The sequence below is a fragment of the Crinia signifera genome, unplaced genomic scaffold, assembly GCF_055691185.1.
Source record: "Crinia signifera unplaced genomic scaffold, ASM5569118v1 HAP2_SCAFFOLD_89, whole genome shotgun sequence".
NCBI classification, from domain to species: Eukaryota; Metazoa; Chordata; class Amphibia; order Anura; family Myobatrachidae; genus Crinia; species Crinia signifera.
In genome coordinates, this window is record NW_028142806.1 from 19787 (window position 1) to 45671 (window position 25885).

Genomic DNA, 25885 nt, shown 5'->3' on the forward strand with positions numbered 1-25885 from the left:
ATACAGAGCATGTGGTGGCGTTATATAAGGTGACAGCCGTTAGATGCAGCAGATGGCCACCATCCACCTCTATATACAGAGCGTGTGGTGGCGTTATATAAGGTGGCAGCCGTTAGATGCAGCAGATGGCCACCATCCACCTCTATATACAGAGCGCGTGGTGGCGTTATATAAGGTGACAGCCGTTAGATGCCGCAGATGGCCACCATCCACCTCTATATACAGAGCATGTGGTGGCGTTATATAAGGTGACAGCCGTTAGATGCAGCAGATGGCCACCATCCACCTCTATATACAGAGCGTGTGGGGGTGTTATATAAGGTGACAGCCGTTAGATGCCGCAGATGGCCACCATCCACCTCTATATACAGAGCACGTGGTGGCGTTATATAAGGTGACAGCCGTTAGATGCAGCAGATGGCCACCATCCACCTCTATATACAGAGCGTGTGGGGGTGTTATATAAGGTGACAGCCGTTAGATGCCGCAGATGGCCACCATCCACCTCTATATACAGAGCACGTGGTGGCGTTATATAAGGTGACAGCCGTTAGATGCAGCAGATGGCCACCATCCACCTCTATATACAGTGCGTGTGGTGGCTTTATATAAGGTGACAGCCGTTAGATGCCGCAGATGGCCACCATCCACCTCTATATACAGTGCGTGTGGTGGCGTTATATAAGGTGACAGCCGTTAGATGCAGCAGATGGCCACCATCCACCTCTATATACAGAGCGTGTGGTGGCGTTATATAAGGTGACAGCCGTTAGATGCCGCAGATGGCCACCATCCACCTCTATATACAGTGCGTGTGGTGGCGTTATATAAGGTGACAGCCGTTAGATGCACCGGATGGCCACCATCCACCTCTATATACAGAGCGTGTGGTGGCGTTATATAAGGTGACAGCCGTTAGATGCAGCAGATGGCCACCATCCACCTCTATATACAGAGCGCGTGGTGGCGTTATATAAGGTGACAGCCGTTAGATGCAGCAGATGGCCACCATCCACCTCTATATACAGAGCATGTGGTGGCGTTATATAAGGTGACAGCCGTTAGATGCACCGGATGGCCACCATCCACCTCTATATACAGAGCGTGTGGTGGCGTTATATAAGGTGACAGCCGTTAGATGCAGCAGATGGCCACCATCCACCTCTATATACAGAGCGCGTGGTGGCGTTATATAAGGTGACAGCCGTTAGATGCAGCACATGGCCACCATCCACCTCTATATACAGAGCGCGTGGTGGCGTTATATAAGGTGACAGCCGTTAGATGCAGCAGATGGCCACCATCCACCTCTATATACAGAGCATGTGGTGGCGATATATAAGGTGACAGCCGTTAGATGCAGCAGACGGTCACCATCCACCTCTATATACAGAGCGTGTGGTGGTGTTATATAAGGTGACAGCCGTTAGATGCAGCAGATGGCCACCATCCACCTCTATATACAGAGCGCGTGGTGGTGTTATATAAGGCGACAGCCGTTAGATGCAGCAGATGGCCACCGTCCACCTCTATATACAGAGCATGTGGTGACGTTATATAAGGTGACAGCCGTTAGATGCAGCAGATGGCCACCATCCACCTCTATATACAGAGAGTGTGGTGGCGTTATATGAGGTGACAGCCGTTAGATGCAGCAGATGGCCACCATCCACCTCTATATACAGAGCATGTGGTGGCGTTATATAAGGTGACAGCCGTTAGATGCAGCAGATGGCCACCATCCACCTCTATATACAGAGCGCGTGGTGGCGTTATATAAGGTGACAGCCGTTAGATGCAGCAGATGGCCACCATCCACCTCTATATACAGAGCGTGTGGTGGCGTTATATAAGGTGACAGCCGTTAGATGCAGCAGATGGCAACCATCCACCTCTATATACAGAGCGTGTGGTGGCGTTATATAAGGTGACAGCCGTTAGATGCAGCAGATGGCCACCATCCACCTCTATATACAGAGCATGTGGTGGCGTTATATAAGGTGACAGCCGTTAGATGCAGCAGATGGCCACCATCCACCTCTATATACAGAGCGCGTGGTGGCGTTATATAAGGTGACAGCCGTTAGATGCAGCAGATGGCCACCATCCACCTCTATATACAGAGCGTGTGGTGGTGTTATATAAGGTGACAGCCGTTAGATGCAGCAGATGGCCACCATCCACCTCTATATACAGAGCGCGTGGTGGTGTTATATAAGGTGACAGCCGTTAGATGCAGCAGATGGCCACCATCCACCTCTATATACAGAGCGCGTGGTGGTGTTATATAAGGTGACAGCCGTTAGATGCAGCAGATGGCCACCATCCACCTCTATATACAGAGCGTGTGGTGGCGTTATATAAGGTGACAGCCGTTAGATGCAGCAGATGGCCACCATCCACCTCTATATACAGAGCGCGTGGTGGTGTTATATAAGGTGACAGCCGTTAGATGCAGCAGATGGCCACCATCCACCTCTATATACAGAGCGTGTGGTGGTGTTATATAAGGTGACAGCCGTTAGATGCAGCAGATGGCCACCATCCACCTCTATATACAGAGCGTGTGGTGGCGTTATATAAGGTGACAGCCGTTAGATGCAGCAGATGGCCACCATCCACCTCTATATACAGAGCGTGTGGTGGCGTTATATAAGGTGACAGCCGTTAGATGCCGCAGATGGCCACCATCCACCTCTATATACAGAGCGTGTGGTGGCGTTATATAAGGTGACAGCCGTTAGATGCCGCAGATGGCCACCATCCACCTCTATATACAGAGCGTGTGGTGGTGTTATATAAGGTGACAGCCGTTAGATGCAGCAGATGGCCACCATCCACCTCTATATACAGAGCGTGTGGTGGCGTTATATGAGGTGACAGCCGTTAGATGCAGCAGATGGCCACCATCCACCTCTATATACAGAGCGTGTGGTGGTGTTATATAAGGTGACAGCCGTTAGATGCAGCAGATGGCCACCATCCACCTCTATATACAGAGCGTGTGGTGGCGTTATATAAGGTGACAGCCGTTAGATGCAGCAGATGGCCACCATCCACCTCTATATACAGAGCGTGTGGTGGCGTTATATAAGGTGACAGCCGTTAGATGCAGCAGATGGCCACCATCCACCTCTATATACAGAGAGTGTGGTGGCGTTATATAAGGTGACAGCCGTTAGATGCAGCAGATGGCCACCATCCACCTCTATATACAGAGCGTGTGGTGGCGTTATATAAGGTGACAGCCGTTAGATGCAGCAGATGGCCACCATCCACCTTTAGTTCTATTCGTTATCCTTTCCTAGGAGTTTCTTCCTTACACATTAACCCTTTACTGCCCCTTACACGGGTTCATCCTTTATACATAGTAATCAGTGGCAAACACAGGATTTTTAAAGGGGGGGATCCAAATAATTGGTTATAGACCAATGGAATTTTTTTTCCCATTGCATCATTAATGATACAATGGAACTGGGGCTCTGTGTGATTCTTACACACAACTATATACAACTTTCACATCGCGATCCCAGGTCTGGCGCTTTTATACCCATTACACAAGGGGCAACCTGGTTTTAACCCTTCTTATAACCCAGGTCGAATTGCCGGGTTGGTCGACACGGTTATAAGCTTTGGTTCTTTCACACCATACCTTGACCCTGGTCCATACATCACCAACCCGGCAATAACCAGGGTCCATGGTACGGTGTGAAAGGGGTACTAGAAAGACTCATGCACAGAAACCACCATCATTCCCCCCTTAGACAAAAAGCACCCCCTTAATAGACAGACTGAAAAGATACCATAATACCCCCCCCCCCTCCCCCCCATAGACAGACAGAAAAGAGACCATCTTATCCCTCCCCAGAAATCACAATCACCCACCATAGACAGACTTTGCAGGCACAAACACCCTCCACCCCCCCCCCCCCCCCCCCACAAACCCAAACTGGTGCTATAATGAATACTTAACTGCCACGATCACCTCCTCAGAAGGCAGCGCCGCTCAGTACCATTGCGTTTCTCTCCTCTCAGGCTCTAACAATGTGCATTTGACAGCAGGTCATTTGCATGCAATTTGGGCACTTTTTTTTGCAATTGTGGTGATCACTCGCATATAAAAAGTCTGAATAACATGTACTGTGCGAATCACACCAAAGCCTGGAAGTCACACCAGCTGCAGAAGTGATCTGCTGGATCACACACGAGCTGCGTAGGCTTTGCTGAGATCGCACGCGATATAACGTATGTGAAAAGACTGCATGCGATTCTGCCACACCGGACGGTCATGGGCAGCTCAAGTGGGGACTGCTTCTGACTTCTACACTCAGAGAAGTCGCCCTAGTGCAGTGGTTCCCAACCCTGGTCCTCAAGTACCCCCAACAGTGCACGTTTTGCAGGTCTCCACACAGAATCACAGGTGAAATAATTAGCTCCACCTGTGGATCTTTTAAAATGTGTCTGAATAATGAGTGCACCTGCCGGGTGACCTGGAAAATGTGCACTGTTGGGGGTACTTGAGGACCAGGGTTGGGAACCATTGCCCTAGTGTATGGGGGAATTAAGACATAGAGCAATTTAATCATGCATGGGATAGACATATGAATGTCTTCACAGAGAACTAAGGAACAAATGCAGTTGTTGTTACTAAAAGGTATAAAAATGGGCAAAGTGGTTCTTATCTGCCGTCACATTCTATGTTCCTATGTAACCAGACCTTGGAGTTGTACAAGCCTGGGACTGCATGAATGAAATGCGATACTCACGGCTGACAAAGTTGTGATGTCATTCAGTTGTGATGTCAGTCACCAGCATCCTCTACAGAACGATGCATCTATACATCTGCAGATATACCGCCTGTTGGCAGTGCAGCAGGGCCGGTGCAATGGAATCGGTACATCTGTCAGAACAGACTTAGGTCTACAGTCATTAAGTCGACCCCGGAAGGTCGACTGGCCCCAAGTTCGACAGGGTTAAATGTCGACATGGGTCAAGGTCGACATGGCTTAAGGTCGACATGGGCCAAGGTCGACATGAGTTTTTCACTAGTTTTTTACCCGAATGTCGACACAGTTGGAGTTGGACATGGACACAGTTGGAGTTGAACCGCAGCCCCTCGCATCGCTCGCTTCGCTCGCGATGCTTCAGGCACACTATTTTATTCTCCCACCACGCCCTAGTAAAACGCCCTAAAAAAAAAGTGAAAAACTCATGTCAACCTAATACCATGTCGACCTTGGCCCATTTCGACCTTAAGTCATGTCGACCTTGACCCATGTCGACCTTTAACCCTGTCGACCTTGGGGCCAGTCGACCTTCCGAGGTCGACCTTATGACAGTCGACCTAAGTCTCTTCTGACAGATGACCGTTTCCTGGTGCAATATATCTGTGTAAAGCTCCGTACACACGGGGGAGATATATTGCTCAGCCATATATCGCTGAGCAATATATGGCTGAGCAATATATTGCTCACTTTCTCCTTTTCATCAGCGACCAGAGATGGTCGCTGATGAAAAGGAAACTGCCGGGGGAGCCCGGCGGTGGTAATCAGCTGGTCGCAGGAGCATGTGCCTGCGACCAGCGATCACTACAGGGGTAGAAACGGGATCGCGCACCCGGCGTTATATCGCCGGTGCACACTCCCATCGCTGGCAATATGGTCGCTTAGCGACCATATTTCCCGCGATATTACACAAAATCGCCCCCGTGTGTACGCACCTTAAGACGTTGTTTGCAGACATCACTGGTACACCAGCAGATCATCCCACAATGTATCGAACCAGAGGTGGTTTGGGTACTAATAGAGTCACTGGATTGCAGAGCTGCCATACTGCAGATGGGAATAGCAGAGTGAATGGGGACAGTGCAGTGTAACGTGTGCAGACGGCCTCATATACTCGCTGGCCCACCAGGAATATTCCCTGTGTAACCTGTGGCCGATCCTCCCTGTGTTATCCAGTGTGTACCCAACTATAGTCACCTGCACCAAGGTGTTTATTGGTCGCTGATCTCAGATACAGATCTGAATCCACTGATATAAATGATCTGATTTGCCCATTGTGAATTGAATTCTTTTCTTTTGGTGAATTGTGTATATTTAAAACATTTTCCTTTATTTGTGATTTTTGCCTTTAAATATTTGTGCCTTAAAAAACGTTCATCATCAACAAAATTTATTTTGACAAATATCCCATTAAAGCCAATGTTTCTGATTTGTTTAATACAGTTTAGTATAAAGTATTGCCATAGGCCTTTTTATCATATTTACAATAAAATAATTGCGCGATATACAAAATATTTACAAATAAAAATGACAGGAGTGCAAAACAGAACATGCCCACCCCAGTCAGCACCTTATAGAGGAATACACGTTCCCTATAGGTGTACATTGGGCCTTATTCCAGTTCACTCTTAGGGGCAAATTCCTTCTCAGATGGACAAAACCATGTGCACTGCAGGGGGCAGATGTAACAGGTGCAGATAGAATTAGATTTGAGTGAGTTATTTTGTTTCTGTGCAGGGAAAATACTGACTGCTTTATTTTTACACTGCAATATAGATCTCACTTTGAATAAAATCCCCACCCAAATCTAATTCTCTCTGCACATGTTACATCTGCCCCACCTGCAGTGCACATGGTTTTGTCCATTTGAGAAGGAATTTGACCCTAAGAGTGAACTAGAATAAGGCCCATTGTATGCTGCCATCACTTATCTACACATATGGGGATGATTCAGGTTAGTTTGCAAAAGCAAACTCCCTTTTTAATGGACAAATCCATGCTGCACTGCAGGTGAGGAAGATGTAACAAGTGCAGAGAGAGTTAGATTTAGGTGAGTAATTTTGTTTCTGTGCAGGGTAAATATACTGGTTGCTTTATTTGTACACTGCAATTTAGATTTCTGTTTGAACACACCCCACCCAAATCTAACTCTCTCTGCACATGTTACATCTTCCCCACCTGCAGTGCAGCATGGTTTTGCCCATTAGAGAGAGATTTTGCTTTTGCGATCCAACCTGAATTATGCCCAATATTAGCCGAAGAGGTTTAACCTTTCTGGAAATTACCCCGTAACCCAATTCATATGGCAAACGTTCCACGTGGGTAGGTGATGGGGTTGTGCGCTGGCACCTTCTCAGCACACTGAACACAGTGCAAGAAAGAGTGGCACGGTGCCATTAGATACTCGGCATGCCGGCACTTAGGCAAATGGACCATCCAAGGTTCAATATCATTTTCACTTTTTCTGTCTTGCGTTGTTGTACTGCCACAAAAATATATATATTTGTTTCCGTTACTTCCATGTAGAGCTTTTCTTTCATAAATATGTTTATTGTCACATTGGGTCCGATTCAGACCTCATCGCACTGCCTCAAATTCGAACGCCCAGAGTTCCGTGAAGATGGCGCTCTGCGAGTGTGAAATCCCACCTTGCGAATCAATGTCAATGGATGTGTACGGCTACTCATCCGTTCTTCGCAGCTGTGCGAGTATTTTGAAATCCCATCGTAACAGTCTCACCGTCGAATGATTTTTACACTGGGCACAAGTCTTCGCAGGCGCCGTGTAACCCTGGACTTAGTCGGCGGTGCGATGAAACAGACATATCCAGCCTGGAGCTGACGTCACACACCCTCCCCCAACATGCCTAGCGGTTTCCCAGACACTCGCAGCGTTTTATTTCCGGCTTTTCTTAGCACTCCCACTAAATGTCCGGTTTCCACCCCCAGACGCCTACTTCCTGTCGATCACCTTACGAATGCAGGATGGCCTTGCGCATGCGTACTGTGAACCATAGGCACGCGCTGTGCGAATCCACCGCCGTGCAAAACAGGCCTAAATCGGATCTACAACTCTATCGATCTGGTTTGTAATCTGACATATGGAACCGTTTCAAGAATACGGAAGCACTCTGGGGTGATAATCCAGGACTCCTGCACCCACGGGTCACGTGAGATGTTCCTCAGTGCGATAATGGTGCAGCTAATGTCATGTCAAAGAGGTCACGTAGGTAATATCTTGTGCCGATGCCATAAATGTCTTCTTAAAACAGAAGGTCTTCCCAATCCTTCCAGCGCAGTTCCCCATAACCTCCGTCACTGCCTGTCTGCCTGAGTAGCTGACGTATAGGATGGATCCTCTTCCATGTTGTTTCCAGTGTCTTTTTCTTCAACGCTTTGATAATGGCGGAAATAGTTACAGAAGTCCATCTCATCGTAGTCCTCGTCGTCTTCAGATTCCGAATCGTCGTTATAGAAGTCAATGGTGGCTTGTACGGGGAAACTGGCGAGAACGGTCTTCCCCATCTGCTGCAAATATTTCTCCTTCTTGGATTGGGGCATGTACAGCCTGCTCAATGCAGAGAGAGAACAATTTAAAAATATATATCAATTCCATCAGTAAATTAAATTTCAATGAAATCTACATTACTGACCCAGAGAGATAAAGTACTAGCCAATCAGCTCCTGGCTGTCATTTTTCAAATGCAGCCTGTAATGTGGCAGTTAGGGGCTGATTGGCTGGTACTTTGGGATGTATGTGCTAACGGGTCTATGTGTTGAAGAAACAAGTGCAGGGTGTGTGGTGTGGGACCCGCAGGAGTCCATACCTGCACTCATTATCTATATGCCCAACAGAGGCGTAACTAAGTTTTGGGCGCCCCCCCCCCGCCGCCGCCCCGCCAAGCACCCCCAATCCCCCGCCGCCCATGCAACCCCCCCCCCAATCCCCCACCGCCCATGCAAACCCCCCCCCCCCAATCCCCTGCAGCCTTACCTATCACGCTGGTCCCGGCGGCTCCGTTCTTCTTCTGCTGAGGACCACCACAAAATGGCCGCCCCCATACAGCAGACAGTTTCAGAGAACTGTGTGCTATATGGGGGCGGCCATTTTGTGGTGGTCCTCAGCAGATGAAGAACGGAGCCGCCGGGACCAGCAAGATAGGTAAGTCTGCGGGGGATTGGGGGGGGGGGGGAGTATCTATAGCACCGCAGCCCCTGGCGCCCCCACATGCACAGCACCCCCCCGCGGTGGCGGGGGCTGCGGTGCTATAGTTACGCCGCTGATGGGGTGATTCAGGTTGGTTTGCAAAAGCAAACTCCTTCTTTAATATACAAAACTCTGCTGCACTGCAGGTGGGGAGATGTAAAATGTGCAGAGAGAGTTAGATGTGGGGGGGTTATTTTGTTTCTGTGCAGGGTAAATACTGACTGCTTTATTCTTACACTGTAATATAGATATCAGTTTGAACACACCCCACCCAAATCTAACTCTCTCTCTGCACATGTTACATCTTCCCCACCTGCAGTGCAGCATGGTTTTGTCCATTAAAGGAGTTTGCTTTTGCAAACCAACCCGAATCATTTATATATGACATTTATACAGTATCTGGGGGTGCTAGGCGCGACCGCTGCTCCCATCTCCCCCTCTGTACACCAAGGGCCTGATTCAGCTCTGCACATTCACATATTACATTTATACAGTATCTGGCGGTGCTACCCGCACCCCCCCTCTGTGCACCAGGTGTGACACTCAGAACTTACCGCACTGGATGCTGAAATCCCAGCGCCCCCTTTGTCCCGGCAGCGCACTTATCACTATCTGCGGGGTCTCGCTGTAAATAGAAAAAAAAAATATTCAGCTAATAACACAAGCAGACTAGCATAAATGGCCGCTCTCTTGCTTTTGTGGAACTACAAGACCCAGGATGCCCGAGATCTAGAGAAGCACAGAAATTCTTCTATTGTGGTGGTGGGATTTGGTGTAATTGTTGCCAGACGGCTCCCCTACAGTCGGGATTCCGAGAGTCAGTACTCCGACGTCGGAATCCCGACTGCTCCCTCGTGTGGGTCCACGACCCCCATAGAGGGAGAATAAAATAGGTGGCCAGCGCAGCTCGCCGCCGTGCCCGCAGCGTGGCGAGCGCTTCATTGCGCTCCCCCCGCTGTGCAGTCGGGATTCCGACGTCGGAGAAATGACTGTCAGAATCCCGACTGTCGGTGTGTCATACCACACCCGGTGTAATCCCTGCTCTGGCTCTGGCTGTGTACCCATATTACAGCAGCCCCAGAGGCCTGGCTGCAGACACTATAGGGAAATCCTATTGTCTGCCTGTGAATTACACATCCTTTCTCTGTGTAATATCAGGGTGGGATACACACTACACAAGCAATGCTTGTCCTATCTCCATTCACTAACACAATGGGATATCCCTTATCCAAGCTGTAATCAGCGGCAGGGTTACTTCCAGGGGGCGAATTACACAGAGGATAGATAGATAGATAGATAGATAGATAGATAGATAGATAGATAGATAGATAGATAGATAGATAGATAGATAGATAGATAGATAGATAGATAGATCACAAATGATAATCTGTGTACACACGCTTAGATTATTCCCTGTTTTTGATTCATTGTTGCTTATAGAAGCAAAATCGAATCGAAATGGAATGGTTGTTAAGATGCTTTCAATCTGCATTCGATTCGTTGCGCGCTCACGGTTTCGCTATATCGAAAAGAAAAATAGACTGTGCAGGCAAGGAAATGTCGAATGCGATCCAGTAAATCGAATGTGTACACTGTGCCTTGAATGTAAATTGAATTCGATATATCGAAATCGATATGGAATGCAAGTACAGATCGAATGCTAAATTGAATGGAAAGATCTAATGCCAAATCGAATCACACATTGAATCTAAAGCAAATCAAAGCGTGTGTACACACCAATAGATAGAAAGATAGGTACATAGATAGACAGACAAAAATATGTTAAATTTGCCACCAGCTTGTTTTGTTTTTTTTATTCGTATATATCATGCTATGCTAACTGGCATAGCGCTCAGCACCAGTCCAATAAAGGACATACGTTGCTATGGGAGATAGCTTCCCTGGTGGATTTATCCATGCAGTAGATGAGGATTGCCGACTTTTTAATGCTCCTCTGCGGGAGAAGCCCGGAGAGGAGACTTTCCTTACCCGATCGGGGGCGGGGCTTGATGGTGACGTCATTAAGCTCCACCCCCGCTACGGGAAATAGTAGAAATGACTGATATCCATGGAGGGGGCGGGGCTAAAATGACGTGATTGTGCCATTTTAGCTCCGCCCACTCCTCTGAGACCCGCGGATTGCGGCATTTACATGCCGCGATTTGGGGAGTTCAGGGGGGGTCCCCCAGATTCCGGGAGGGTTGCCCACCCTTCCGGGGGGCCGGGAGGGGAACCCGATTTTCGGGAGACTCCCGGGAATTCCGGGAGGGTCGGCAACCCTGCAGTAGATGGAGAGAGACTTTAGCTGGTGCTGTCGCTACTGGTGTAAATCCGCTATAATCAGATATTTTCATACAGATCAATAACCTCTGTTTCATCTTGCAAAAAATACAAAGAATTGTTACAGTGTAGAGAGATCAGTATCACCGGTGCACACACACAGGCTGAGGCTTTCTTATCTCTTTAAACCGGGACACTCATGGATTACACAGGTTCTGGGGATGGCTGACTTCAAATTTACATTTCCCCGTTCCATGAGTGTCCCGGATTAAAGGCATGGTGTGGTAAGTAATATATATTACTATTGTAAAGCGCAACGGAATCTGCTGCGCTATATAAGAAACTGTAAATAAATAAATAAATAAAAAAAATATATATATATATATATATATATCAAAAGATGGGGGGTTGTGACCTTTTCTGCGCTATAGGGTTAGCTGCACCTCTAACTACCTCGTTGTTAGTAGAGGTAAGAAATGAGTATAGAAAAAGGAAAAGTGTAGAGGTGCGCTAGTATAGGTTTCACCCAAATTTCATACACAATGGTGGAACAATATAAAATCATTTATTTTGTACAATAGTATAAAAACAATAAGTTCTCACACAAAAGATCATATCATAATAGGTACAATATTTGATACCACTTTTAACAAGTGTGTTTCCTGAAAAGACCCTACGCGTTTCGTCAGGTGGGTTAGGTGTATCTAGTCACACTCTGATTGACTAGACACACCTAACCCACCTGCAGAATTTTTATTCCGTGAAGTCATCAATCGGACTCTTTCTATCTACCCCCCAAGCTGAGGACACTCAGATAGCGAACACCCCTTCAAGGGGACTGATTCTCTTTGGTCCATCCGGGACGAAACGCGTAGGGTCTTTTCAGGAAACACACTTGTTAAAAGTGGTATCAAATATTGTACCTATTATGATATGATCTTTTGTGTGAGAACTTATTGTTTTTATACTATTGTACAAAATAAATAATTTTATATTGTTCCACCATTGTGTATGAAATTTGGGTGAAACCGATACTAGCGCACCTCTACACTTTTCCTTTTTCCATATATATATATATATATATATATATATATATATATATATATATATATATACATACATACATACTGTACATGTTGCATCTAGTAGAAGTGACGGCTACCATACGTAATTCCCATTTACTGCAGTTTAGTTTTTTATAAATGCATTTATTTCGCTACAACTGCCACAAATAGATATCGTTGTAACATTGTCAGATGTGACGGAGCAATGGCACTTACCAGCCTCTGCTGCGCCTCCGAATCTCTGCCTCCAGACGGCGGCACCCAGGGTCTCCAGAGACTGGGGTTGCTGGTAAACAGAAGGAATGGCAATGATCAGAAATCTGCACAAATCATATTATTACCCTTTAACACTAAGTGGTATTTATCAAACTTGGAAAGAGATAAAACTGTGAGAGATAAAGTACCAGCCAATCAGCTCTGGACATTTAAAAAAAAAAACAACAACTGTAAAATATGAGGTAGAAGTTCAGACCCATAGGAAAAATGATCAAATAAACATTTATATTAATATTTACACCTTCTTTTCTTATTGCCACAATACGCGATGATAAGACATTATGGGGGGGATTCAACTAGCTGCGGGACAAATGAAATGTCACATGACGTTAGCGCCCTTTTTGGCGATCTGTGGCCAGAATTAAGGTCACTTTACACTGACTTTTATTACCAAAGGAGAGAGAAAGCCAGGGGGAGGGGGTGATTCGGCCGTCGCGTCGGACCTGCTGCACATTTGGCTCCATGTGGTGCCTAGTGGAGGCGTCGGCCCTGGCTAGGGAACACTGAGATAGGATGCGCAAAATTACTGCTTGCCCTGGCAAAAACCCGGGTTTTTGCAGCAGTGAGAACGGGGTATAAATGAAAAAATGCCGTAAAAACCCCATTATTGGGTTTTGCACTGCATTAAGTAGACTATGGGCTTCTTAACGCGATCCAGCGCCGACACCATCTCTTGCGATAAGAGCTACCCATTGCTATACTAATCGCATATGTTAGAGCATATGCATTTAGTATCATTGGCATAGGCGACATCCCTGTGTGTGAAAAATGACAGGAGCTGATTGGCTGGAACTTCCACTTTATCTCTCTCCAAGGATTAGAGAGTAGTGGCTAGACTCCATGTCTGGCTGCTACTCTCCGCCTTGTGCCCCACATAAGATTTTACCTGATTCGCTCTTTGCAGAGTTCTGTTTGTGTAAAACTCTTTCCCAAATGTAAATGGAAAATGTTTCTGTAAGGGTATGCTGTCAAGATGTCGGCATTATCAATGTCAACAGCAGGTCAACGGTGATGATCTGGAAAAAAAAAAATATTAACATGGCTAAAAATATCACCATCAATGTTGACACCTGCAAAATGTCAACACTGACAGAATTATGACCGCAGCAGTGTCGACATTTCCCCGGGGGGTTAGCAGCAGTGTTACATTACAGTTTTTCATTACAGACAGAAATTCTAAAGTCAACATGCTAAAAATGTTGACACATTCAATGTGGGCATTACAACCATATTGATGTGTATTAGGACGGCACGTGTTCTAAATCTGTGCTTTATTCCTAGGAGAGGATCCATCTGCTGCTACTGTATGACAGCAAATTCCCTGGTCGGGGCTCACTCAGGTCTGTGTAAGTGGACATTTTTGTCTTCTTTTTACCCATAAACAAGTCCTTCTTGTCCCTATCTATCGCCACTTCATCTCTCTCCAAGCTTCGGTAACTCTCCCCCAAAGACCTCACCTACAAGCTCATTGTTTATCTAGTGCAGAGATGAATGTGCAGCATCAGGCTCCTGTCAATGTGAAGAAGCCGCCACTTCAGCCAGAGCAGCCCACATCTCCAAGACCCTTGGAGTGTTGAATTTGGTGGTCCAGCCCACAAAGCCACGCCCCTCCCAGCAAGCCTTACCCTGCATCGGGTGTCATTCGGGTATATGATGCCACCGCTTTATTAATACCTTAGTGATTATACCATCTCTGCACTAGCAAGGATATTCTTAAAACCTGGACTGTCATACCCCTTTTACACTAGCAAGCCGGGTCACACCCAGCATTTTGTATCAGGCTTGCAAGCACTTTCACATTAACCATCCGACCAGGCATAAAGCTGGGCGTGTGATGTCATCAGGAGGCGGTGCTGGGTGATGACAGCATCTCCCAGCGGCACCTTTACAGTGTAGTGAATGGGACCCAGGTCGCGTCGACCTGTTTACACAAGCGGCCCAGGTCCAACCCTGGTAGTTACCAGGGTTGGAGTTCCGGGTCAATCAACCCGGGATTTTGCGTTGCCACTAGCAAAAAAACACCCCCGTGCTAGTGGCAAAAGGGTATAAGATTGCCACGAGGACCGCATTTGGAAACCACTGCAATAGGTTATAGAATATGTGCTACTTGTGTTCTCAGCCGTGAGCCATGACACATCTTCTTCTGTTCCATACCAGGCTGTCTGAGGTCACAGGATGGTAGAGAACTCCCCGTCCCCGCTGCCGGAGAGAGCCATATATGGATTTGTCCTCTACGTGGCGTCTCAGTGTGGATTTAGTGAGTATTGGTGACATGAGAACTATACTAATGACCAATCGGGGCTATGGGATCCGGAATGTCATTCAGGCTGCGTCATCTCTGCACGCTGCAATCAGACGCAAGACTGGAACGTTACGGGGGGGGGGGGCGTCTATACAAACTGTCATCAATTAACTTATATTACACTTTGCTCTTCCGATTGGTTTTATCCAACCAAGCGCAGTTACTGAAGAGCAATTAAAGTGATACCGAAGATAATGCCGCCTTGCTGAACACCCGCCCCATCGCTCTGGAAGTCCATACTTGCTTTCAGATGCCCACTATCCACCGAATTGGGGGTGGGCATGTAATGTCAGCCGTCCGCTTAGAGCTGGCATCCCCACGCCTGTGTTCGCAGGGGAATGCTCAGCGGTTTTATGTGGATGCCCATATAATACTCGGTGTTCCACAGCCGCCGCCGCCCCCCAGCCCTCTCTTCCTGGGAGTGAGCAGGAGAGTTGGGTCGGGAGGGAGTTTGCCCGTGTGCTGAGGAGTTATCGGTTATCTCCACATTATACCAAGAAGTCTGCTGCATAGCCGCTTTTGAGACTCATCTTGGTCTGGGAAAGCAAGGTCTGAACATAGGGGACCCAGTAGGTGAGAAGCGTGTTCTTTGCAGCCACAGCGGCACTGGCTAGGAACCGCTTGACCCCACAGCCCAAGTGGATAGGAGAGTTAGAGGAACGTGGGGTGGAATGTGATGCTGAACGAACTCTGACATTTTTGTTTAAAGGGTTGTGATTGGCATCTTGGACCGATAGCTTTACAATGGTAATAGGAATAAATGTAACCCAGGCTGGTTCTGCGTTTCTGTTGCTGGTCATTATATGGTCGAAGCCGCTGACAATTCTCCCCCAATGTGGGAAATACCAGAGGGACTAATATCTTGGTGGACCCAATTCATGGCTCTAGTCTCCTATGTCCTATGACTGGTCCAGGGCTACTTGTGTCCTTCATGCCTCTCTCTTGTTGTCTTCCAGTCCTATATCTGACGTGGGCTTTCATTCCTGAGTCGTGGTTACATTTGTTAGGACTGACTTACTGGCCCCAGAAGTAAGTACTGTACACGTACGTATGTATGTAGTTATGAGGCAGACAATACAGTATATATATATATGTGGTCAACATGCAGTAAGTCAACATGCTTAAAAGGCCAATAGACAAAGTGTTTAATTCGAAATTGTGTAGACCTTCTGACTCCGTCAACTTTTTGTACCTATCCACCCTTTCCACTGTCTACATTTCTCTTTCAATGGTCCTGGTGACACAGCTCAACATTGGTATGTAGGAGGGTCCACAGGAGCCAGGCACCTATCCTAAAGCTTTTGGAGGGTAGGCTCCTCCCTTCTGCATCCCAGACTCTTCAGTTCGTGTTAGGTGCCCACTGGAGTGGGTGCTATTCTAAAGGGCTGCGGGAGCAGCGGAAGGATTAGTGTTAGTTAGGGTTTTTTATTATTTTATTAACTTTTACACTAGTTAGGTAGGCACAGTGTGAGGATTCTCATTAGTGAATCCTCACACTGCTTGCGCAGCAGGAGCTGACAGAAGCGCGTCCTGTCAGCTCGCTGTGCACAAGGGAGACGCTGTCTGGTCTCCCTGTGCAGCGCTTACAGCTTCTTTTAAGAAGCTGCCTGGGCTCCGGAGCGCTCTGAAACCGGCTTCACGCTAGGTGGGGATCATAGGGGACAGGCGCTCTGTGATGGCGGCGGCCATTTTCTGCGGAGCTTACACACTGAGCTCCTAGATGAGAGGACAGCAGTGTGTTACAGGCATGTTCCAAGTGGTCCCCAGTGGAGGGGGAGATACTGGAACTAGGAGATCCTGCAATGGGAGCGGCTGTCTGGGGGTGGTTGGCGCCAAAAGTCACGGACTCCGCAGCAGCAGGGACTTGGTCTCTTCCCTCACTCTGTTTTTGGCGCCATTCGGAACGCTTGCAGCGGAGCTGAGCTGGCTAACAGATCCTGACAGAGTGATTGGATTTCCTTGGCATCGTTTTCCCCATTCTGAAGACTACAGACAGCTAAGTGACTGAGTACATTGGCTCTGTGATAAACGCCTGTACATTTTGCGCTGTGACTGTGTTATTTGTGAACATCATGTCTGTGCATCAGTCTGTGGTTTTGGGGGAGGGAGCCCCAGATACATTGAGCGCTTGCAGTGTTTGTGCACTGAAATTTGTCCCTGAGCAGATGACCAAAGGGGGCTTGTGTAATTCTTGCGCTGCTGTGAAACCCATGGGGAGTGAGCCCCAGAGGGTAGAGCAATTGGAACCCGCGTGGGCCAGTGCCCTGGGCAGGTCTGTAAATGCTTTAGTGCAATTGCTGGACAGACAGAGTAATGTCTTGGTAGATTCTCAGAGACCTATGTCATCATCTCAGCTGTCCTCTGGCTCCTTGCCTCTGACCCAGGCAGATCCTGGTTTTCTACAGGTCATGCAGGATACTGCTAAGGGGATTAACAGGTTTAGTGAATTGCTAGACAAGATTGATGTTGATACTGTGGGGACCCCTAAAAGGTCTTATTCAGTGCCTTTAGTGGTTGATGATGAGGATGGAGCATATGCAGACATTCCCTGGGAGCAGGGTGATGATTTTGAGGATTCCTCAGCCGCAGGGGTGGAGGATTTGATCACTGCTGTTAAACAGGCTTTGAATTTGTCTGTGGAAGATAAAACTCCTGCAAGAGGTGTGTTTAAACGGCAGCGTAAGGAAGCTGTTACCTTCCCGGCAGATGAAGGTTTACAGGATTTATTGGAAGGAGCGTGGAAAATGCCCGATAAAAGGCTGCAAATGCCAAAGAGATTCCTCAGTTTATACCCCATGCCTGAGGCTCATGCAGATCTCTGGGAGAAAGTTCCAGTGGTAGATGCTTCTGTGGCACGTTTGTCAAAAGCCACTGTGCTACCAGTGCAAGGGGGAGCAGCTTTTAAGGACCCCGTAGACAAAAAGCTGGAGGGTAACCTCAAGGCAATATTTGAAGGGGTGGGATACACCCTACGCCCTCTGATTGCTTCAGCCTGGGTCTCTAAGGCCATGATTGTGTGGGCAAGTGATTTGTGCACTATTTTACATGCTGACCCTTGTGTGTTATTGCTTGCGGAGAAGCTTAAAGCAACTGGATGTATGTACTGGAGGCTGAGGAGGAAGCTCTCAAAATGGCTGCCAGAGTTTCCACAGTGTCTGTAAATGCCAGGAGAGTGCTCTGGCTTAAGGCTTGGGAGGCAGATAATGAGTCTAAGAAGGCCTTAGAGGCATTAGCTTTTAACCCCTTCACGACATATGACGTATATATACGTCATATGTCCGTTGCAGGGAAATCAAGCCAGCTCACGGAGTGAGCTGGCTTGAAAGAGAGCAGGTAATGGCTGTATATTACAGCCAGGTCCCTGCTCTCACGGCCACGAGCGGCGAGTTCGCCGTTCGTGGCCGTTTAACCCTTTAAGCACCGCGGGCAAAGCGCCCGCAGTGCTTAAATAGCTGATCGGAGGGGGGGCGCCCCCCTCCGGCGCCGATCGGGGCCCCCCGCAGCGAGATCGGAGGGTGCCGATCGGTTGCCATGGTAGCCAGGGGTCTAATGTAGACCCCTGTGCTGGCCGTGTATGCATACCTACTACATCCTGCCTCAGGCAGGATGTAATAGGAAGTGCATAAAATCACTACGTTCAGCCATAGAGCTCTATGGCTGAACCTAGTACAGGCGATCGCGCCCCCTAGTGGTCAAGTACACTAGGGGGCCTTGTAGTAAAAGTAAAAAAAAAAAAAAATAAAGTTTAAAAATAAAAAAAAAATAAAAAAATATTAAAAGTTCAAATCACCCCCCTTTCCCCATTTCCCAAATAAAAATAAATAAAAAATAAAAAAAATAAACATATTTGGTATCGCCGCGTTCCTAAAAGTCCGATCTATTAAAATATAACATTAGTTATCCCGCACGGTTAAAGGCGTAAACGGAAAATAATCCCCAACGCCAAAACTACGTTTTTTGGTCGCATCGCGTACCCAAAAAAAAATAACTAAAAGAGATCAGAAAGTCGCCCATATCCCATAATGGTATTAATTAAAAAGTACACTTCAGCCCGCAAAAAATGAGCCCTCACCCAGGTCCGTAGGTGGAAAAATAAAAAAGTTATAAGCCGCAGAACATGGCGACGCAACGCAAATTAGAAAAACCGTAAAAGTTGCGATTTTTTTTTTAGTGGTAAAACATAACGAAAACTATATAAGTTTGGTATCGCCAGAATCGTAACGACCCATAGAATAAAGATAACCCATCATTTTAAACGAACTATGAACTCCCAAAAAACCGTAACCAGCGCAAAATTGTGCAATGGCGTTTTTTTTTTTTTTTTACCCCACATTGAATTATTTCCTGATTCCCCAGAATATTATACGGTATAGTAAATGGTACCATTACAAAGTACAACTTGTCCCGCAAAAAAAAAGCCCTCATGTGTCTATATAGCTGGAAAATTAAAAAAGTTACGCTTATTTGAACGCAAGGAGGAAAAAAAAAAAAAAAATTACCTTAAAAGGCAATGTCGTGAAGGGGTTAAAGGAAATTTTAACATAATACCACCAGTAAATATAGATGAATATAGAAACTCAGAGAGAAACCTAGATACCAGGAAAGTGAGGAGGCATACCTAACTTCTACCTTCCCCTCTCCAGCCCTCTCTACCCCGAAAGTATAAATACAAATGTATAGAGCTGACTATATATGTCAAGCAAACTTGACTGTCGAGATTTGTAATTTTTTTTTTTTTTCTTTTTGATGTTGTTACTGTTGTTGTTTGTGGATAGGTTGTGTATTGTCTTGTATCAAATGTTTACAGGGAAATGTATACCCCTGTCGTATGTACTAATGTCTTAAAACGGAAACAATAAAAAATATGTTAAAAAAAAAAAGGAAAGCTGTTATTTGGTTCAGAACTGGAGGAGATTATCAAGCAGGCCACAGGTGGCAAAAGTACCTTTCTGCCAGCTCCTGCAGCCAAGCAGACATCAAGGTTTTCTGCTTTCAGGCTGTCCTTTTGGCCCTCCCCTAGAGGAGGTGCGTCCTTTCGAGGGCAGTCTTTTAGGGGAAAGTTTCAGTCCTCCAGGGGCAAGGCCTCAAAGTCTAAATTTGGTTCCTTTAATAAGAAACCAAACACAAAAGGAGAGGACAAACCCTCCGCATGACTACCAAGGGTTTTGCCCGGCGGTGGTCAAGGTGGGGGGACGTCTGACAGGGTTCAGAGACGCATGGGCATTGTTAGACCGGGATCCTTGGGTGTTAAAAATTGTATCCCAGGGTTACAGAATTCCCTTCAAGGGTCTTCCGCCGAGAAGATTCATTCCCACACCACTACCAAAGGAGGCTCGGCTCCGTACGGCTCTTTTGGGAGCGGCTCACTCTCTCTTAGAGAAGGGCGTGGTAGTCCCGGTCCCCAGAGCGGAGTGAAAAAAAAGGCTTTTATTCCACCCTGTTTTTCGTGCCCAAACCAGATGGGTCTTTCAGGCCGATCCTAAACTTAAAGTCATTGAATGTCCATTTGTGGGTAGACCATTTCAAAATGGAGTCTCTACGGTCGGTGCTGCTAAGCCTGGACCAGGGAGAATTTTTGGCGTCCATGGATGTCCAGGACGCATACCTTCATGTTCCCATCCACCCAGAACATCAGGCTCTATTGAGGTTTGCAATAGGAGACCTGCATTTGCAATTCCAGGCGTTGCCCTTCGGTCTGGCCACAGCGCCAAGGGTATTCACCAAAATAATGTCAGTAATGGCGGCAGCGCTTCGACTGAGGGGAATCACGGTGATTCCATATTTGGACGACCTGCTGTTCAAAGCAGAGTCAGCAGAAAAGTTGAAGAGTCACTTGGCAGAAGCCATCGGGTTTTTGCAAGCTCACGGCTGGCTTTTAAATTTACAAAAGTCTCAGTTGGTGCCGTCACAGAGACTCCAATTCTTGGGAGTCGTGCTGGATACCCACCTACATCGGGTATTTCTACCAGAGGCAAAGGCCAGGGATCTGGCTGCCTTGGTACAGGAGATCCTCGGGTCTCGGAGCACATCAGTATGGAGGTGCCTCAAACTGCTGGGGAAGATGGTGGCGTCTTTCGAGACGTTACAGTTCGCCAGGTTCCACTCTCGTGTGTTCCAGTGGAACATTCTGACAGCCTGGTCAGGAAATACTCAGACCATGAAGTCAGAACAAATGGTGTTGTCTCCAGAAACTCGATCTTCCCTGAAATGGTGGACGGAGGTGGATTCCCTTCAGTGGTGCCGGTCCCTGCAGTCCTGGAGCTGGCTGGTAGTCACTACAGATGCCAGCCTCAGGGGCTGGGGGGCAGTGGTCTTGGACCTGCGTCTGCAGGGCTTGTGGACTTCGGAGGAGTCTACCTTACCGATCAACATCTTGGAACTGAGAGCTGTGTGGAAGGTGATTTCTCTGGCGGGAGAAAGATTGCAAGGGCTCCCTTTAAGGATTCAGACCGACAACGCCACAGCTGTGGCATATCTGAATCACCAGGGAGGCACACGCAGCAAACTGGCTATGTGGGAGGTGTCCCGGATTTTCAGCTGGGCGGAACAGAATGTTCCAGCGTTATCAGCGATATTCATACCAGGAGTGGAGAATATAGAGGCCGACTTCCTGAGCAGGGAGGAGCTGATGGAAGGAGAATGGAGCCTGAACCCACAAGTATTTTATCAGATTACACTGAAATGGGGAACTCCGGAGGTGGACCTGATGGCATCCAGGTTCAACCATCAGGTACCCAGGTTCTATGCCAGGACGAGGGATCCACTGGCAGAAGCGGTGGATGCTATGACCATACCCTGGGAGGGGAATCTTCTTTATGTTTTTCCGCCAGTCCCAATGCTGGCAAGAGTTCTGAAAAAGATACGGGCCCAAGCAATCCCGGTGATTTTAGTGGCCCCAGATTGGCCAAAGAGGTCCTGGTACTCGAGGCTTCAGAGATTGTCTGTGGACTCGTGGCATCTACCTCTGAGGTCAGACCTCCTAAACCAAGGACCGTTCAACCATCTGGATTCAGCTCGGTTAAATTTGAAGGCTTGGTTGTTGAAACCGCCATCTTGAAGAACAAAGGGTTCTCAGAGGCTGTGGTTAACACTATGATTAAAGCTAGAAAATCAGTGTCTTCTGCAAATTATTATAGGGTCTGGAAGACCTATATTCGATGGTGTGAGAGGCAGAAATCTCATACATCGCGATTTAGATTGGCTAAATTGTTGGAGTTTTTGCAGGATGGCTTTTCCTCTGGGTTAAGCCTTCAGTCACTCAAAGTGCAGATCTCGGCCTTGTCAATTTATTTCCAAAAAAGGATAGCATTGTTACCGGAAGTACAGACCTTCCTACAGGGGGTTTCTCGATTGAAACCTCCCTACAAACAACCAGTAGCACCATGGGATTTATCTCTGGTTCTGGAGTGCCTTCAAAAGGCGCCTTTTGAGCCGTTAAGTTCGGCTGACCTTAAATTCCTTACATGGAAACTGGTATTTCTGTTGGCAGTGGCATCAGCAAAAAGAGTATCGGAGTTGGGAGCATTGTCCTGCAAGTCTCCCTTCCTTATAATTCATGATGATAGGGCTGTCCTTCGGACAGTACCCCAATTTTTACCAAAAGTAGTCTCTGCTTTTCATTTAAATCAGGAGATAGTTCTGCCTGTATTTCAACCCCCAGAGGGTTCAAGGAAAAGGGACAAATTGAGGAATTTGGATGTTGTGCGTGCCTTGCGCATTTATGTGGACAGAGTAAAGAGTGTCAGGAAGACTGATACCTTGTTGGTTTTGTATGATGTATACAAAATTGGTTGGCCTGCTTCTAAACAGACCATCGCTAGGTGGTTGCGCTCGGTAATTGCTTTTGCATATACTAAAGTTGGTAGGCCTGTGCCGGCCAGGATTAATGCGCATACCACCAGGTCAGTCGTCACCTCTTGGGCGGTTCGACATGGGGCAACAGCTGAGCAGGTTTGCAGGGCTGCCACTTGGTCATCTGTTCATACTTTTGCCAAATTCGATAGGTTCCATGAGTTTGCGTCGGTGGACGCATCATTCGGGCGAACAGTGATGAGAGCTGCAGACCTGAGCGTACCCACCCAAAGGGCCGGCTCTGGAACGTCCCAATGTTGAGCTGTGTCACCAGGACCATTGAAAGAGAAAAAGGGATTTTTGGAAGAACTTACCGTTCAAATCCCTTTCTCTGATATGGTCCTGGTGACACAGCGATCCCTCCCTTACGCTCAGTAAGTATGCCAGGTTCATGATGTTTCATGTTATATATGGTTGAGAAGTTAATTTTGATATTGTGCATATAATATGTGCAGGCGTTTGTACTGAGTTAATGTATTCCAGTGGCTTTGAAAGATTGAACTGAAGAGTCTGGGATGCAGAAGGGAGGAGCCTACCCTCCAAAAGCTTTAGGATAGGTGCCTGGCTCCTGCGGACCCTCCTACATCCCAATGTTGAGCTGTGTCACCAGGACCATATCAGAGATAGGGATTCGAACGGTAAGTTCTTACAAAAATCCCTTTTTTACATGTCAACCTTTTGACAATGTCGGCCGAATGCATGTCCACCATATGTGGTCGACCTAATAATTGTCTATATAATTGCTGTAGGTCTTCCATACCACACACGTATAATGCAGGGTTGCCTACTTTTGAAAAATCATTTCAGGGAGAAAAGTAAAAGCCAGGGGGCGGGCCTTGCATCACTTGGGGGAGGGGCTAGCATTGCCAGGTGGCGGGTCTTGCATCGCCAGAGGGGGTTGGCGGCGTCATTGCCATTATCTAGCGCATGCGCAATTCACATTGCGGAAGCAAATCGGCACTTGTGGGAGAAAGGGGTTCTATTACGTGAGTCCTTGAGATGTCCCAGGATTCTCATGGACATTCCAGGAGAGTTAGCAACCCTGGTATAGAGTGTGCCTGGGCACATTATGTGGGTGTATAGAGTGAGCAGGCCCTAACCAATTTGATGCCCTAGGCAAGATTTTAGCTTGTGCCCCCCAGCACCGCCACTAGTTCTGCCTCTGACCCAGCACCTATCAGCCAGTAAAACATAACACCCCTCACCCATAGCATTCCAAATACAGAGCCGCAAGTAGACATTTTGGTGTCCTGTGCCAGCAGGAAAATTGGCACCCCCTATATTTTTAATGGTCACACAATAGTACCCCACATCTACCACACTGTTCACAATGTTCCAAGAAATTTAGGGTATTCCGACATTATGCTGACAGTGACCAAAATTTTGATATATATGGGGCGATGTAGTATAATCAGTGACCTATGATCCTTATTACCAAAGTGAAGCAGGAAGCTACACCTTCAAGATTAATGGAATGAGTGGAGTATAATATGGGGGCATAGATGGACAGACAGACAAATGGGAGGGTGCACTGATGGACAGAAGGGAGGGTGCATAGACTGACAGACAGGAGGGGTAGGAGACATAGACAGACAGATAAAAAGACAGAGCATTATATGGGGGTGTAGACAGAGAGAAGGGGGGCACATATAGACAGATGGCAAGGGGCACATATGGACAGACATGGCCCGGAACCTCTAACTACAGTATATGTGTGCAGCTGCTATGAGGCGGGAGTCCCAAAATAAATCTCACTACACCCTCTAAAAATATATATTTGTATTTTTAATGACTGAGTGATGAGTTGATGGTGAATTGTGAGGGGAAAGGAAGGGATACAGTCAGCACAGGGAATGGTAAGTTGTGGGTGGCACAGGGAGGGGTGAGGTGGGCACAGAAAGCTAATGGTGGCACAAGGAAGGCTAAGTGAGCTCTGAGGAGTAGGGGTATCTGTCAGGTGGAAGAAAGGATGCCCATCACTGAGAACAATCACCCCCCCCCCCCCCCCCCCCAGAATGAGGGGACACACCCTGGTGCCCCATCATGGACAGCAGCATCACCCCAGGCACTACTGACCACTGTGCATGTTGCAGCTCCGGCGCTATGGGAGAGCTGAGTCCACCTCCAAGCAGAACATCACTAGCTTCGCCTCGAGCTGCATACCAACTCCTCCCACTTGATATCAGGGCCCGGGTGGCACGGCAGCTGCCGGAAGTTTCCCCATCCTCCTTGCACAGCATCAGCAACTGCCAGGATTGAGAGACCTGCTGGGGGAGGGGGCGGAGCTACACAAGAGAGAGACAGCCTGTAGTGCTCAGGTAATGCTGACGACTTTCTCTCCATTGCTGCGGCTGCTTGCTGGGATTTCAGTTAATGTGAATTTTCTTGTCAGGCAGCCGCAGGGGTGAGCCGACCTGGTGGGGGTTTGGAAACGGCACAGCAGTCAAAGTGCCGGTATGACATACCTCCCCATCTATTACCTCCTCTGCAGACTGAAAAACTACTCGATCTCCTCCAAGGTGCAGCTAATCAGGGGTTTCCCCAGCCGCACCCCCTGCCGGCAGCATGGCAACAACCCACGGCATCTCCTCCATCCTGCGGCCACCCGGCAGCGGTCTCTCCCCGGTGCCAGTGAATAAATACGCGCAGTTCAACTTAGTCTGGCAGCGGTGACGGCGCCGACGCGCATGCGCAGTACACTTCGCGGAGGCGAAGCAGAAGCTGCGGGAGAAAGGGGGCCTCTTCCGGGAGTCCGTGAGATGTCCCAGAATTCCGGGAGTCTCACGGACATTCCGGGAGAGTCGGCAACCATGATACCACGACTCAGGAATGAAAGCTCACGTCAGATATAGGACTGGAAGACAACAAGAGAGAGGCATGAAGGACACAAGTAGCCCTGGACCAGTCATAGGACATAGGAGACTAGAGCCATGAATTGGGCCCACCAAGATATTAGTCCCTCTGGTATTTCCCACAATGGGGGAGATGTGTCAGCGGCTTTGACCATATAATGACCAGCAACAGAAACGCAGAACCAGCCTGGGTTACATTTATTCCTATTACCATTGTAAAGCTATCGGTCCAAGATGCCAATCACAACCCTTTAAACAAAAATGTCATAG

General features: G+C 47.6%; 2 long non-coding RNA genes across 2 annotated transcripts; one reads left to right on the forward strand and one right to left on the reverse strand.

The window, feature by feature from the left end:
• Positions 1-9543: 9543 nt before the first annotated feature.
• LOC146056772 (uncharacterized) lies at positions 9544-25082 on the reverse strand. The gene is made up of 4 exons (XR_014469405.1): positions 24840-25082; positions 13497-13626; positions 12551-12620; positions 9544-9615 (listed from the first exon to the last, which is right to left on the reverse strand). It is a non-coding gene; the product is annotated as an uncharacterized LOC146056772 (long non-coding RNA).
• On the forward strand, positions 13891-15944 carry LOC146056769 (uncharacterized). The gene is made up of 3 exons (XR_014469402.1): positions 13891-13956; positions 14768-14867; positions 15869-15944. It is a non-coding gene; the product is annotated as an uncharacterized LOC146056769 (long non-coding RNA).
• Positions 25083-25885: the final 803 nt, after the last annotated feature.